This window comes from Microtus ochrogaster, unplaced genomic scaffold, assembly GCF_000317375.1.
Source record: "Microtus ochrogaster isolate Prairie Vole_2 unplaced genomic scaffold, MicOch1.0 UNK1, whole genome shotgun sequence".
NCBI classification, from domain to species: domain Eukaryota; kingdom Metazoa; phylum Chordata; class Mammalia; order Rodentia; family Cricetidae; genus Microtus; species Microtus ochrogaster.
Window position 1 is genome coordinate 2,265,167 of NW_004949099.1, and position 16,239 is coordinate 2,281,405.

At 44.4% G+C, this 16,239-nt stretch overlaps 1 protein-coding gene across 2 annotated transcripts in view; it reads right to left on the reverse strand.

Moving 5' to 3' along the window:
* The window catches only part of Rab7a (RAB7A, member RAS oncogene family), a 56,498-nt gene extending 41,005 nt beyond the window's left edge, over positions 1–15,493 (reverse strand). Inside the window, exon 1 of one of the 2 annotated variants that reach the window (XM_005364836.3) lies at positions 15,318–15,493. The gene's annotated coding sequence lies outside the window, so the exon portion shown is untranslated. Of the gene's footprint in view, positions 1–14,505; positions 14,526–15,317 lie in introns of those variants that run through there. The other variant, XM_026788320.1, reaches the window with a different exon arrangement.
* Between the last annotated feature and the right edge of the window lie 746 nt (positions 15,494–16,239).

A 16,239-nucleotide genomic window follows, 5' to 3' on the forward strand; every position in this document is an offset into this window, starting at 1 on the left:
CTCTCTCTCTCTCTCTCTCTCTCTCTCTCTCTCTCTCTCTGTTTTTTGTTTTGTTTTTGTTGTTTGTTTTGCCCTTGCAGTCCTGCCCTCTGGAGTGCCAGGATTAAAGGCATGGACCAGTACAGTTGGCGCAACATTATTTCCTAAGAGAATCCCAGCTGAAGTGGGCCAAACACTTTACTTTCAAGATTTCCTTTTGTGTCATGGCAGCTCACACCTGTAGTACCAGCACTCCCAAAGTTGAGGCAAGAGGATTGCTGGAGGCTGAAGGTCAGTCTGGGACATAAAGTTAGTGACTGGCCAGACTAGCCCCCCCCCCCCAAAAAAAAGGAAAAGAGAAAAAACAAAGAAAAAGCCAGGGCTGGAGAGATGGCTCAGCACTTAAGAGTACTGACTGCTCTTTCAAAGGACCCAGGTACAGTCCCAGCACCAATATGGCAGCTAACAAAAATCTCTAACTCCAGTTCCAGGAAATCCAATACCCTCTTCTGGCCTTTGCAGGTACTGCATACACACATAGACATACAGCCAAATCACCCATACACATAAAAAATTAAAAAAAATCAAACAAACCAAGACAATTTTGCCCTCACTCACTACTCCTCTGTACTGTATCTACCTTGAACTTTATCTTCTAAATAAATCCCTTGTATTTTTGGGGGGATGGGGGAATTCTTTTTGTACAACTAGTTCTATAAAAATAACCATTGTTGGCCAGGCATTGTAACACATGCCTCCAGAGGCAGAGGCAAGAGGATCTATGTGAGTCCCAAAGACATCCAGGACTAAACAGAATCCCTGTGTCACAAAACAGTAACTAACAACAACAAAAACATTGTTCACAAAAGTGGAGCTGAGGTTGTGGCTCAGTGACGGATGCTTGTGGGAACCATGGATTCAGCAGCCCCAAACTGCAAAATAATGCAAAAAGGGGAAAATTATCCTAAAGCCTCTGCAATCTTAACTTTCAGCATAGCACATCATATCTTCATGTCATCTCTTGTTGATGGCCCTTCACATACTTCAATTCTTTAGCGCAGAAAAACCGACCCCCTCCACAGGCCTTTCTCTAGCCTAGTACTCAGCATGATGTATCCTGAGGCTGCTGTATGTTGACTACACTCTCACTTCCCCTGAATCCCAAGGACAGAACTCAGTGTTCTCTACAGCAGCAATGAGAAACAGAAAAACCAACTTACTTCTCGGTTTCTGACCAGCACTATTTGAACAGGTGAAGTTACTAATTAACTATAAATGCCATCTGCCCGTCATATACACACTCATTCTATCTACACACACTAATAAGAGTAGGTAAGGGGAATCTTCCTAACCTGTCTGCTTTAAAACCCTATGTGACAGGAAGGAAGGAAGGAAGGAAGGAAGGAAGGAAGGAAGGAAGGAAGGAAGGAAGGAAGGAAGGAAAAAAAAAAAAAAAAAAAAAAAGAACAAAACAGTGACCAGAAGGCTCTACCCTTCAGAAACAACAAGCAGATTGTGGATCCTCTGCAACTCCAGACAACTTCATGGGTTCACAGAACTGCAAGCCAAAAGGCAGCCATTTTGGCAAGAACAACTCAGCAGGTACATAAAGACAGACTTCACATGGCATGTACAGATGATTAACTCAGCCTCCAAAAGATAGCAACGCAAAATGGGAAGAGTTAGCTGACCCATGAACTCTCTTCCTGTTTAGAAGGCAATTATTTTCCTCAGTTCAGATGGCTAACATTCCTTTAAAAGTTCTGGGATGAAAAAAAAACAGCCCTCTGGTTAACTCTGTGAATACTAATTAACTTTTTCTTCATCTGTCAAAACAAAGAGGTGGCTCAGCAGTTAAGGGCACTGACTGCTCTTCTAAAGGACCTGAGTTTGAATCCCAGCACCCACAACCATCTGCAAACCCAATTCCAGTGGATTAGACACCTTCAAGATTCCTCGAGGAACCAGGCACAGAAGTGCTGCAAAGACATACAAATAAACTATCCATACATATAAAAATCAAGCTTTTTAAATTAGTAAGACAGAAAATCCACCATTAACAACTCCCTACAGGAATAATAAAAGAAATCCAGTTCAAAGACAACAATTAACATAAAGTATTAATAGCAAATCACTCATCTACAATGTAGATTATGAAGGAGCTGTTCTTGTGAAAATTTTTTTTAAAGATTTATTTATTTATTATGTATAGTGTTCTGCCTGCATGTGTGCCTGCACACCAGAAGAGGGCACCAGATCTCATTATAGATAGTTGTATGTCATTATGTGGTTGCTGGGAATTGAACTCAGGACCTCTGGAAGAGCCGCCAGTACTTTTAACCTCTGAGCCATCTCTCCAGCCCTCTTGTGAAATCTTTTGTTGTTGCTGTTGAAAAGTGCAAGTGCATGCTCCCGTGTGGGTGGGTGAGCAGGTATGTAAGGGGTTAACATTAGGTGTCTTCCTCTATTGCTCTCTAGCTTCTTTTTTTGAAACATAGTCTATCACAAATCCAGTAGCTCACTCTTCTGGTGACACTGGCTGGCCAGCAAGTCCCTGGGATCCATCTATCTTCGTCTCCCCAACCTCATTCCTCTCACCTGTGCTGGAGTCACAGGAGTGTGCCACCATATCCAGCTTTTTTTGTAGGCACTGAATAACCAAACTCAGGTTCTCAAGCTTGCAGGAAGCACTTTACAGATTGAGCCACCTCCCTGAGACTGTTTCAAATGCAGCAGGAAAAGACAAGAGAAGGCAGAGTAGGAAATACGAGTTTCGTGGGCATAATTTAAATCTAACACTTGCTTCTTCAAGGGGTAATCCATTACTCTGTTGTGGGAAGTCCTTTAGCCAATAGCTTTTAAGATACAGGCCCATGCTGGGCGGTGGTGGCGCACGCCTTTAATCCCAGCACTTGGGAGGCAGAGGCAGGTGGATCTCTGGGAGTTCGAGGCCAGCCTGGTCTACAAGAGCTAGTTCCGGGACAGGCACCAAAGCTACAGAGAAACCCTGTCTCGAAAAACAAAACAAACAAAACAAACATACAGGTCCACTTTGGATGTGGTCTCATGTATTATAAATGCAGAAAAAAAGCATACAGTGGGCCTCTTGGCTACTGGATTCAGTTCCAGTTCCCAGCACATGCAGAAGACAGCACTACACTTTCTGTGAGTTTATCCCCAAATAAATAAGCCTTTGTTATATTCCATTCGGGGCTAGTGTGAACTCTTTTGTACACCAACATTATTCCATTACTATTGTCCCAGCAAACCCAGGGCTCTGGGGATCAAAAACAGGTCTTCTACCATTGTGCATCTGTAAAAATAGACAACTATACAGCACTTGTCCCAGATACATTAACAGGGAAAGTATTTAGCTTCTTCACTCTTTGAAGGCACCTTAGGAAAAGATTCCTCTCAATATCTATATGAGTGATTCTGCTGGTCAAACTGATCAAGGGAGAAATATTTGAAGCAACTTTAATGGAGTTCTTTGAGGGACAGAAAACTGTCTGGCTTACAAAACCCAGCAGGAAACTGCCCCAAAGACAGAGAGGAAAATGTGGGATGGGATAGGAGGGGAGGGGAGTTGAAGGGGAGGAGGAAGGGGAGAAATTCACGTAGGTGGGAATTCATGTGATAAAGTACTATCTTGTGAATGAGGAACAGACATTACAACTAAGCACTAAACAGGCATCTGGAGAAAGATCCACCCCCCCCCCCCAAAAGTCACACACGGACCAAGGGCTAGATGAACAGCTGTTTTTGTCCTGTATAGAAAAGGGCTAAGTATGACATAAAATTCAGGTGGCAGATGTGACACAAAAAGGTTTGTTTCCACAAAAACACATCATCCACCAAATTTCACCAAGAAAAAAAAAATCAAAAATTGTTATCTGAGCCATTTATAGATGGAGGAAAGGAGGGACTCACTTGAATTTTGGCACAGAAGCAAATTCACAGAACACAAATAACTAATGAATGTATTTTTAAAACTAACAGTTACTTTCTGACTGCTATGATAAAATGTCATGATCATGGCGACCAACACAAGGAAGGGTTTGTTTGGGTTTATAGTTCCAGAAGGATAAAGCCCATCATCATCAAGGCAGGGAAGCTTGGTGTCAGGCAGTCGTGTCAGCAAACAGATCTCACAAGCAGGAAAGAGAATGAACTTAAAATGGCTTTAGCTTTTCAAAGACAGATCCTAGAGACAGTACTTCCTCCAGCAAAGCCACACCTCTTAGGCCTCCTCCAACAGCACCAACTGGGGATCACCCATTCAATGCCTGAGACTTTGGGGAACATTCAAACTACTACACTGAATCTAACAAAACTCAAAGCTTAAAGTATTTAACATTTTTTCTCATTTGTTAAGTGGACAAAATTAAGGAAACTGACAACTGACACCTATATGAGCACAATTTCCAAACTATAACTGTTAAGTACAAATCTTCCTGAGGCCCCTTGGCAATGAAAACAATTTTAAGATTGTGTAAATGCTGTATCTTAAGGAAATGATTGGATAAGTGGCAAAAGATAAACACTGAATTCTTTTATTTATGTATATAGGTGTTTTGTACATATGGATGTCTGTGCACCATATGCATACCTGGTACCTGAAGAGGTCAGAAGAGGGCATCAGATTCCTGGAACTAGAGTTACTAGTTATATGGGTGCTGGAAATTAAACATGGGACTTCTGGAAGAGCACCGAGTGGTCTTTAACCCCGTTACCATCTCTCTAACCCCCTGAATTCTTTCCTTGTAGGGTTAGAACTAAAATGTTCTTTCGAGGATGGCAAGTGCACTTACTTATCAGAGTCATTAGAAACAGCATGTCATAGATGAGGGATGTGGGTCAGAGATTCACCACCTACCTCTAGCATGCATGAGATCCTGGGTTTGCTCCCAGCACATCAAAAACAAAAGACAGCATACATTACAAGGAAGGATTTCTATGCATGGTGAATTTTTACAAAGCTACAGAGTATGTACTATGTGATTCTGCTTTAAAACAGTTCTGAGGGGGCTGGAGAGATGGTTCAGTGGTTAGGAGCACTGGCTGTTCTTCCTGAGATCCTGAGTTCAATTCCAGCAACCATATAGTGGCTCACAGCCAATCTAGTACTCTCTTCTGATCTGGCCTACAGACACACATGCAGACAGAACATTGTATACATAATAAACAAATCTTTTAAAAAGGAGTTCTGAATAATCCCCACATTGTCCAAATGGACTTTTATACTAGCAAGGCAGAGTAGTGCAGGCCTGAAACCCTAGCACTTGGGTAGCAGAGTTGGAATAACAATTTAAGATCAGCCTAGTCTGCACAGGGAGATCTTATCTCTGAAAAAGACTTCTATACTGCTTTTGTAATTTATAAACAATTTGAAAGGGCGACTATTAGGTCATAAGGTTATGCTTTCCTCTCACAAAGAAGTAAGGTAAAGCTTCAAGCCAGTAGTTTGAAAATGGTTAACAGGAAGGAAACCCAGTTGTATATTATATACTCCTGTAATCCTAATAAGAGATTCAAGGACAACCTGGGTTGCAAGAAACTCTATCTCAAAAAAAAAAAAATCAATAAAGTTCTATGACTAAGAGCCAGAAAGTACTGAAAATACTAGAAGATTTTAAGAACAGGTAATTTTTTTTGTTTTTTTTTTTGGGGGGGGGTGTCTCTGTGTAATCTTGGCTATCCTGGAATTTGCTGTTTTAGACCAGGTTGGCCCCGGACTCACAGAGATCTGCCTGCCTTTGCCTCCCAAGTGCTGAAATTAAAGGCGTGCCCTACCAAACCCAGCTAAGCACAGGTAATTTTGTATTACACCTTGAAGTCCTGCTGAGGGAAGCATCTGCAATCCTACAGCTTCTGATCTACTCACTCCACAGACTTATACGTATTTCTTCAACCACCAATCATAGCAGATATATGTAGGCGGAGACTGCTCGTTCGTTTCTCGACTACTCAGACCAGATTAATCACACAGAAACTGTATTAATTATGACACTGTTTGATCTATTAGTTCAGGCTTCTTATTAATTCTTACATCTTAAAATAACCCATTTCTATTAATCTGTGTATTGGCACAAGGCTGTGGCTTACTGGTGGTAAGGGTCCCCGCAGGCATCTTTCTCCTTCAGAGAGAAAGATGGTGACTCTAACTCCGCCCACTCTCTCTAAATATCCCTTTCAGCATGGCTATGTTCTGCCCTGCTATAGGCCAAATCAGCTTTATTCATCAATCAATAAAAGCAACACATATACAGAAGGACATCCCACATCAAATATACACGTAGATTATTTATCAAAAGCTAGTTAGGGATGGCCAGATATGACAGACCACGCCTTTAAACCCAGCACTCAAAGGATAGATAAAACCATCTCAAGGAAACAAACAAAAACAGAGTTGGAGGCAGTCCTGGTGAAACACACCTGTCATCCCAGAACTCAGGAAGATCAAGGTAGGATGGCAGACTGGATGTCATATCGCTACAGAGGAAAGGTAGCATTGGGACTGCCTTACTGGCCAGGGGGACAAAGCCAGGAAGGCCAGCACTACCAATATGTGAAGGTCTTAAACCATAGGCAATGGAAAAGGAGGGTTCTATAGACAGGGAAGGAAAAAGACCTAAGGAATATTTGAAGACTGTTACACTTCTCCCTAGAATAAATCTAGTTTGGAAGGCGAGTCTTGAATCAAAGTGGCAGGTCACTTCATAAACAGAGCTAAACCAAACCAGGCCTGGTGGCACCTACAATCCCAGCAACAAGGAGGCTGAATCATGAGGACTGCCAAGCCTGGGACACAGAGGGAGACCCAGGTTCAAATAATACCCAAATATATACTACAGAACTAAGCTCCTCTCAGCTTTTAAGTTAACCACCAGCCTGGAGCAGAAATCTCTAAAAAGACTTGTTTCTCTCAGTCACTTCAACAGATACTAGTGCTTCCAGCCCTGGGCCTGCTGGATACAGAGCAGGATCACACTTCAGGACGCCTTCTATGTTGTGACTTCCTAGCCAATGAGCCATAAGCATAAGTGATGAGTCATTTTTGGCCTGAAACAATTCCCTCTAGGTCCAAGAGCCTTTAGCAGTTTGTTCTTCCTTTGTCCTATCATAGATACTCCTTCAGGAGTAAGGAGGATGCAGGGCTGGCGTTTAGTTCACTTGCGGAGTATGCACAAGGTCCTGGGTTCTACCTAAGAACAAAAGGGGAAGGGAAGCGGACCTATTATCTCAAGTACAAGGCCATTCTGGGTTAACAGTGTGAGGCTTCTCTCAAAACAAAATAAAATCCTAGCAGCAAGCTAAGAACCATGTGCTATTTACTGTACATTCAGAGGTTGTCACAAAGAACAGCCTCACCTGTTATATCTGATAATGCTTCAAAAGTCACTACCTAGGAATTTACACATCACAGAAACAGAACAGCAAGTATAACCAACTGGTTTTATTTTTTGAGACAGGGCTTCTCTGTGTAGCCCTGGCTATCTTGGAACTCACTCTGCAGACCAGCTGGCCTCAATCTCACATAGATCACTTGCTTCTGCCTCCTGAGTGCAGGGACTAAAGGTGTGCACCACCACACACCTGGCTTTGTAGAGCTGACTTTGAATTGGTAAAACACAAACCACAAAATTAAGGAAGGCAGATCTTCACTGAAGATGCTATTCTCACATTAGGGTCACAGTGTCTTTTACTTGGTGCTAGACCCAGACCCTCTACGTAGTAGTTTCACAATACTGAAGGTCTCATTGGAAGAAGAAAAGTGACATGTCAAGAAATTTAATTTGTGAAGCTTAAATGATGCAATGTACAGACCATTCACACTCTGTTCCAGGTATCATATTCCCACAGTGAAGAAAAAACAAAGGCAACTTTCACAAAAGCAAGTTCCTTGAGCTGGGCAGTGGTGGCACACACCTTTAATCCCAGCATTCAGGTTGCAGAGGCAGGTGGATCTCTGTAAACTCAAGGCCAGCCTAGTCTACAGAGTGAGTTCCAGGACAGGCTCCAAAGCTACAGAGAAACCCTGTCTCAAAAAAACCAATGGGGGAATTTAAAAAAAAAAAAAAAGGCAAGTTCCTTGGAATGTATTTCTTGCTAAGAGGGTTTGCCCTTCTTATAGCTTTATCGTGTTTACTTTTTTGGTAGGTGGGGGTGAGCAGGGAAGGGAGGCGCTTGCAGCTTGCATTTGCTGGTCTCTACCATATATATAGCTGTATCTCCAAAGCTGTCCAAAGTTAAAATTTTAAACCTAGAACTAAATAAGTGACAAGGGTGATAGTGGTTTTTTGGCTAGACAGGCAGGCTATAAAGCAGGTAGCTACTAACACAGGCAGTCCTATAAGAACTGTTTTCAATAGTTTCAGGTATCATAGACTATGCAAACAATGACAGCTCAGCCCTAAGTTCCTAAAAGGAACTCAAACAGCTGGCTGGTTGAAGAGGAAAATCAAATTAAGACTCTTCTTCCACCTCTATTCTTCCCGTTTTCAATCTACTGTGAAAGGCATCTGAGGTGGGATTATAGGTCAGTGGTAGAGTATTTGCCTAGCTCCTATGAGGCCCCTGGTTTGACTGTGATAATAAGTTATCACAAGAAAGGCATTTCTCTCCCAGAACTAGGGCATATCCAGCTGCTTCTTTTTTTTCCAAGACAAGGCTTCTCTGTCTAACAGTCCCGGCTGTCCTGAAACTTGCTTTACAAGTTCAGGCCAGCCTCAAACTCAGAGATCTGCCTGACTCTGCTTCGAAGTGCTGGGATTAAAAGCATGAGTCCTAACAGCCCAGCTATCCGGACTCTTCAATACAGTCATGAGCTTCAACAGAGAATGTCTACATAATGGCACAGCATTAACATCAGTGGCACCTCTTAGCCACAATATCGGCCTTCCCACTAAGTTACACTTCCATGCCAACACTATCCAAAAATTCACTGAGGTCCTCTCTCCCTACTTTAGTCAAAGAACTTTAACATTTTCTTTAAGTTATTTCTAGGACTCTCACCTTCCTGGCTCAACAATTACACCTGAGTCTACAGGGCTTCTAATTTTACATTACTCACAGCTGCTGGCAGCCTTTTCTTATAGAAGACAATAAAAATCTAGCAAATTAACTACCAGTCCAGAAACTACTCACATACTACCAAAAGTAAATTACTCTGAAGAGTTGTTCTAGGTGCAAAATTTAAAAGCTTTAAAGGGGGCTGAGATTTGGGAAGAAGCAAAGACATAATATTTCAAACTAAGATATGATGTTCAAAGCTCAAGATCATTCAGCTAAAGAAACTGGCAGCCTGAGTGATGCCAGCACCCTCTGCTATGACGAGCTATACTCTTTAGGCCAAGCTCAGAGATAGCTGGGTCAAGATCAAAGATCATAAAAGCAAAGAGATCACATGAGTAGGCATGGAAGGCTTCTCTCCACTCACCACACTGAAATCATTCTGGTTTTCTAACCTCAGAACATTCATCATTTCATTACTTATTTTCCTTTCTGAGGTGCTATGGATCAAGCCTAGGTCCCTACACACGCTAATCAAGCATTCCTTAAGGAAAGCTGTTAGTAGTCTCAAACTAGAACTATCTCTCTTGCCCACTCCAGGTCTCCCTACATTGGGAAAAAGGGAAAAGGGGGGGCCCACAAAGGGTCAGATTCTGTGAGCAAGGGCCCTGTCTATTACAGTGAAACAGCTAAACTGTGACCTGCCCCAACCCTCCATAACCATTCATGCACTGCAAGCCCAGCTCCAATTCAGAATGGGACTTACTGCAGGGCAGGGTCTTTAAAGGGGTTACAGGTTAAAGAGGTCATTAGAGTTGGCCCTTATTCAGCTTAACTAAGGAGGAGGTCAGGACACCACACAAAAGAGGACAATGATGTAAAGGGCGGGGAAGAGGCTTCAGAAGCCCCTTCTGTCCGTCTGCAGCTCAGGTGCATAACCTCCTGAGCCATAAGGGAATACACCGCTGCTATTTAAACTACTGGATTCATGGCATACCAGCAGACACATTGCCTAAAACTCAGCCTTTCTACTTTTATTTATTCATTTATATTTTGAATAGAGGTGTTCTTGCGTTATCCAGGCTGAACTTGAACTCCTGGGCTCAAGAGATTGTTCTGTATCAGCCTCCAGAGTAAATGGAGGTGCACACCACACCACCAACTCTACTTAATTTAAACATTTTAATCACATAATAGACTATTACTGTGCAATGAAAATGGAATTAAAACTACACATTACTCAAGGTTTCAGAAAAGTCAAGGAAACCAGATAAAGAGGAAAGACTGCACAGTGGATAATTCCATTTACACAAAAGAATCCAAACCAAGCAAAATTAGTCACTGTGTTAGAAATCAGCTGCAGCTGGCTTCATGTTCTGAGCGTGGGAGTGGGATAGGACTGGGGCTGGAGGAGATGTTCAATAAATAGCTTTACAAGATGAAAAAAGAAAGAAAACCCTCAGCGGAGGTAAGAACAGTAAGGAGATAATAGCTTGAAAGAGGCACAAGCAATCTTTAAAGTTTGTGAAAAGTCTTTAAATTGCTCATCTACGTTTATTTCCATATAAATATTTGCCTATTTAAAAAGTGGGCCATACATGGTAGTGCACACCTTTAACTCCAGCACTTGAGAGGCAGAGGCAGGTAGATCTCTGAGTTTGAGGCCAGCCTGGCCTTGGGTAAGTTCCAGAACAGTCAGGGCTACACAGAGAAACCCTGTCTGGAAATAAATAAATAAAATTAAAGTATATATTTGCAGAAAGAAACTAGTAGGTAGAAAATTACAAACGTTCCTTCTTTCTAGTTCTTACCTTAAAAAATATCTGAGTAGTTTAATAATTAGCAAAAAAGATGTGGCTTTAAGTAAATTAGTAGAAGAAAGGCACATCTGCATAAGAGGTCAACTACTAAGGTCTTCAGGGAACACGTGTGATGGAGAAGGCAGGATGGCATTCCACTCTAGCTGGGCCACCCAACCACTCATGACCATCTCAACAAGAAACACCAGGCTGTGAGCATAAAATTACATTCCCTGGAACCCATAAGTAACACACAAATATTAGATGGTATTTACAGAAGATGCTGGGTAGGAGGGTTTCTACAAGTCAACAATGTTCTTCCAGCAGTGAGTGACAAAATAACACAGGCTAAAGCACTTTTCCTCCAGACAGGGTCTATGTAACTTTGATTGTCCTGGAACTATGTAGACCAGACTGACCTCACTCAGAGATTCACCTACTGTGATTAAAGGTGTGTGCCAACACACCCAGGCTGCTTTAAAAAAGAAAACGGGGGAGGGGGGTGCCCTCACTGTGTAGCCTTGGCTGATCTATAACTCACTATGTAGACCAGGCTGGCCTCAAACTCAAAGTTTCACCTGTCTGCCTCCCAAAAGGTGTATGCCACCACACCCTAGAAACAGTTCTACAAGGAACTGCAAAGATGACTTAGAGCTACTTCAAGGTCCCCAGATCTGGTAAGCGCGTGGAGAATTGTTGGCCGGCTGACCAATCATTATATCTAAGAGACACAGTGATGGAAGTCTACAGTTACAGCACTTAGAGAAAAAAGGATCAGTTTAGTCACCTGTAGCAATTTAAGGATTTAAGGCTAACCTGGACTACAGAAGTTCCTATTCAAAAGATGTACCTGGCTTGTGTGTGTATGAGCACCAGTCCACTATTTTTTTAAGTAGCTTTGAATTCATAGTAGCTTTGTCTTTGTGTGCTCGACTCAAACTAAAGTTTACGAAATTGAAGTCAACCTTTTAAAAATTACACTGATACACAGACTTGAACACATGGTGTTAACCATTTTAATAATTATTATCATGTATTTTATGTCATTTTCATACATGTATATAGTACACTTCACTCATGTGCAGTAACTGTTATAGAGCTCCTGAAGTCAAGTGAGCTTCCTTCACTTAACGCCTAGGGAGCGTCAAGAACCTCCTTCACTCTGCCTGGCAGCATCATAAGCAAGGTTGAGTGAGAAGCAGACCTGGCTGTGCAATCCCTACAGACTGCTCAGGTCCTCAGGCTGCCTCAGATCTGCTTTGTGCCAACACAGGCAATCCTAGGAGACCAGGAAGTGGACAACAGAATCAAACATCTCCAAAGCAGTGATGACATCACCAAAACAGAGCTCTGGCTGGACTCCCACCCTGTGCATTAATTACTGCATCTTAAAGCAGATGAACAAAGCCAATACTGCATGTCACTTCACCACTGGAGCCAAATCCCAAGTTCTCTTCCTTCCCAACAGGGACATTTTGCAAGTAGCTCCTCTTAAATTTGGTTTTGGAATCAGAGTGCAGCATTAAAAGTAGAGCTGGTCAGGGAGCCTTCTAAAGCCTGTTTCAATCCTACCCATCACAGCAGCTCTGCAGATCACTGCTCACAGACACCGTTTAAAGTCTGGTTTTGTTTTTTATTTGCACTTTAAAACATAAATGCAAGTGCTCTCCAGTCTTTAATGCCATCTAAAAGGTGAAATATGTGAGGAAAAATAACTGAAGAGAACTCTGCAAATGTCTCTGCAGAAACTGCAGGTAGTACAGCACCCAGACCACAGAGCAAGAGCACAGGTCAGCACAGGTAAGGGTCTGGGAACACAGTGAGAACAGAACCAGAACACAATGAGAACAACCCCAGTGGTGCAGAAAGCAGGAGCCAAAACATAGCGGAGATTCAGGACCCTTCCAAAGAGGACCTAGCTCCCAAAGGAGCTGCTGGTAAGCCCAGATTAGGAGGCCACCTCCTTGTTACTTCCCCAGGTAAACTGTCATGTATCGGCCATATCTGCTGACTTGGATGGATATCATAGAAAAAAAAAAATGAAAGATTCATGTCAGACCCAGGGAGGCTGAACGCAGAAGATGCCTAGTGGACCTCAGGGTCTGGGTTTGCACCGTATTTTCACAGCAAGCTTGACGGCAAATATAAGGTTAAAGGATTACTAGTGCAAGATCTCTTTGAAGATGGAGTAACAGCAAATCCAAGGACCAAATTTTCCTGCCTCACTTGGTGGTGGAGCCAGAAACCGATTCACAGATCGTTTCCTACAAGGGCTGTCCTCTTACAGGGTTAGGACCTCTGACTGTAAGGTACAATCGGCACCAAAAAAAAGAAAACCAAGAAAGTCACTCACGGGGCTGCCAACAATCACCTGGAAGACTACACTAATAAGACTATTTTCAGAGGTGTCTGAGCCCCACCCTCCTGTGTTTACTCATGGAGGTCTACCTTCAGAGTAAACCTGGCCTTAAAGGAAGGAATCAGAAAGCTGCAGGAAACAGAGGGCATTGGTTTGTTTGTTTCTTTGTCTAAATCCAGACTGCATCACGAAGTCTGGCAGGAGCTACATTAGGCTTTTTGTCAGCTGACAAGGAAAACCCAGCATATCAAATGTGCCTTTGCTCACACACTACAGTGTACTGTACCAAGTGGCATCATTTCCCCGGGAGGGAGGACAAAAATATCACTTACAACAAAAATGGAATCAAGTTCAGTGTTGATGGTTACTCTTCATAAGATGTGATCAGTCATAAGCTGTAATTTGATCCCCTCTTTCAGAAGCAAACCATACAAACACTGTTCCTAAAGCTCACAAAGATGGGGACTAAAAATGGCTCAGGCGCTTTCAAGCATAAATAAGGACTTGAGTTCAGATCCCCTGGACTCACATTCCAATCAAGAAAAAGAAAAAGCTTGGTGCAGAGGCACCTGTAACCCCGGGGGGAGGGGCTGAGTTCGCCAAGCCTACCCTACTTAGCAGTGGATGAGCTTCAAGTTAGTAAATAAACACTGCTCAAAAGAAGTCGGACATTTAAGTAAGACACCCAATGTCAACCTCACACATGCACACACCACACACACCAAGTTGGCAAATATTTCAAGCCAGAACACAACACTTTTGGATGTCTGATTCACCTAAAAAACCAACCACTTTCTGCAAAAGCCTCACATTCTTTCTAACAGCCCAGTCATCCCAAAACAGAGTTCTGAATTGTGAGGCTCACCGTTTCACCATTCCTGGAGGCCAGGACCCATGCCTGTCTCCCTGAGTCAGGACCCAGTAATGCCTGACACACACACGATGGAAGAAAACATTTCCTAAATGACGGTGCCAGCCACTGCTCTCCCACTCCTTATGGGGACCAGGTTGGGTAACAATGCTAAAAGCCAGGCACTCTAGAATACCAAACTTTAGCTCGGCCAGCTTCAGAAGTAGCTGGAACTCACTTGCCAGCTCTTGAACTCAATTCTGAACCAACCCTCCCAAGCTCGAAGAAAACCATACTAACAGGAGATTTTACTGACCCAATCATGCGGGTCATCAGCTGATGTCACAAGGAAGAGACAAGAGTCTGTTCTGTGGGAAGGCAAAGAGTATTTTCAACAAGCGAGGCACCCATCAACTTTATAGAACGGAAGGTGCAGACAACAGGCATGCCAGACCCGACTCAAAGAAAAGACCTGGATGCGAAAACTATTCAAATCCAATACATACCTTACCAGAACTCAAATCTTCTGATTCGGTGACACTACACTGCCGGGATACGCCTTATAAGTTACAACTGTCAATGCAACCCGGCTTTAAGGTAGGACCAAGAAGCTCTCAAATGACATCACTAGACAGGAGGTGGAGGAGGGTGCTGATGGACAGATAACAGGTGGCAAGCTCTGGAAGCACCTAAAGCAGAAGAGGCCAGAGGCCAGTAGATTGCTTAGAGTGTCGACGCCTCAGTCTCTCTCTGTGTAACTTATCAGCGGTGTGACCTTGGATGAGTGACTTAACCTTTCTGTTCTTTGATTTCTCTGTAAGTGGACACTGCCTCGGTGCTTCGGAGGGCTGCTGGGAGAATAGGGCAACCTGTGCGGTCTTGCCACGCAGCCCAGGCAAACGAGAAGTCCGAAATCTTCCCAACGTTACTCTCCACATTCGCACGATTACCAGCCAGGAGGGCACCAGGCCTTCTGAGAGACACTCAGGAGGTCCTGCCCCCTGGGACTTCGAAATAGGATCTACCGTGCAGGACCCTGAAAGCTCCTGTCTCCCGGTGTCCGCGGCGGGCCGGGGCATGTGACGCGCCTGGCAGCGCTGCCTCGGTGGCCGGCCGGTACCTCTTCCCAGCCAGCAGGGCTGCCGCCGAGGACGCGCGGAGCCCAAGGGTCCCCGTACCCGCCGCCCGCCGGGTCACCCCGCGCCCTCCGACCTCCGCCCGCCGGGCGCCGCCCCGCCTGGCCCGGCTCTCGCCTAGGACGCCAGGCCCGGAGGCCGGGGCCGCGGCGGGGGAAGGGCGGCCCGGGCCGGCCACTTACCGCGGGGTCCGCCGAGGAAGAGACACAATGCAGGCCGCGACAGAGAGTCCGACTCTGGCTCCAGCAGGCTCCTCGGAGCTGCCCAGCCCCAAACACCGTAGCCAACGCCGCCGCCTCGGGCTTTATGGCCAAAGCTCCGGCCTTGCTCCCACTTCCGCCACCGCCGCCGCCCCGAGCGGAAGTGCCTGTCACGAGACACTCGACGCCAGGGGTTCGGGGGGAGGAGCCCCGCCTCCACTTTGCGTCACGTTCCGGTCACGTCAGGCCCTGGCTGGGCGTCTCGTAGGGTAAATATGGCGGTCTCCAGATGGGGGCTGCCATCTTTGAGGGTGGTGCGGAAGTTGGAGAACGCCATATTGGGCTGAGAACTGATAAAGCAGTCGACCCCTTATTACACCCGGGTACAACCTCTAAGGTGGATGGAAAGGATTGACTACAGTGTCCCCAGTGATGGAGACCCAGGGGTGAACTAGATGTCTTTAGATACCTGGGCAGGATAGATGATCCAGGGAAATGGAAAAGGAGCTAAGGGGTTGCTGAGCTGAAAAGAGACAGACACACAGAAGGGTGATTGTGGCGACACAGGCATGGAATTCACCCCAGGGAGGTAGAAGCAAGAGAATGGAAAGACTAGGCCTAAAATTTAGTCATAAAAGAGGTCCAATAAAGACAGACCAGACAGATCTCTCGATAGTATCAAATCCCCTCCCAAAAACCCAAAGGACCAGTGGTCGTCAACCCCCCCACCCCTGGAATTCAATTAAAGGCCTGAACTCCGATTAGCCTCAAGCCTTCAGGATTCTGGGTTACCTGTCTCAAAAAACAAAAACCAAACAAAACCAAACAACTCTAGGCTCTGCCACTTGTAACACCCGATTCTGTGTTACTCCCTTGGTACAGTTTGCAGGCCACTGTACTGAAC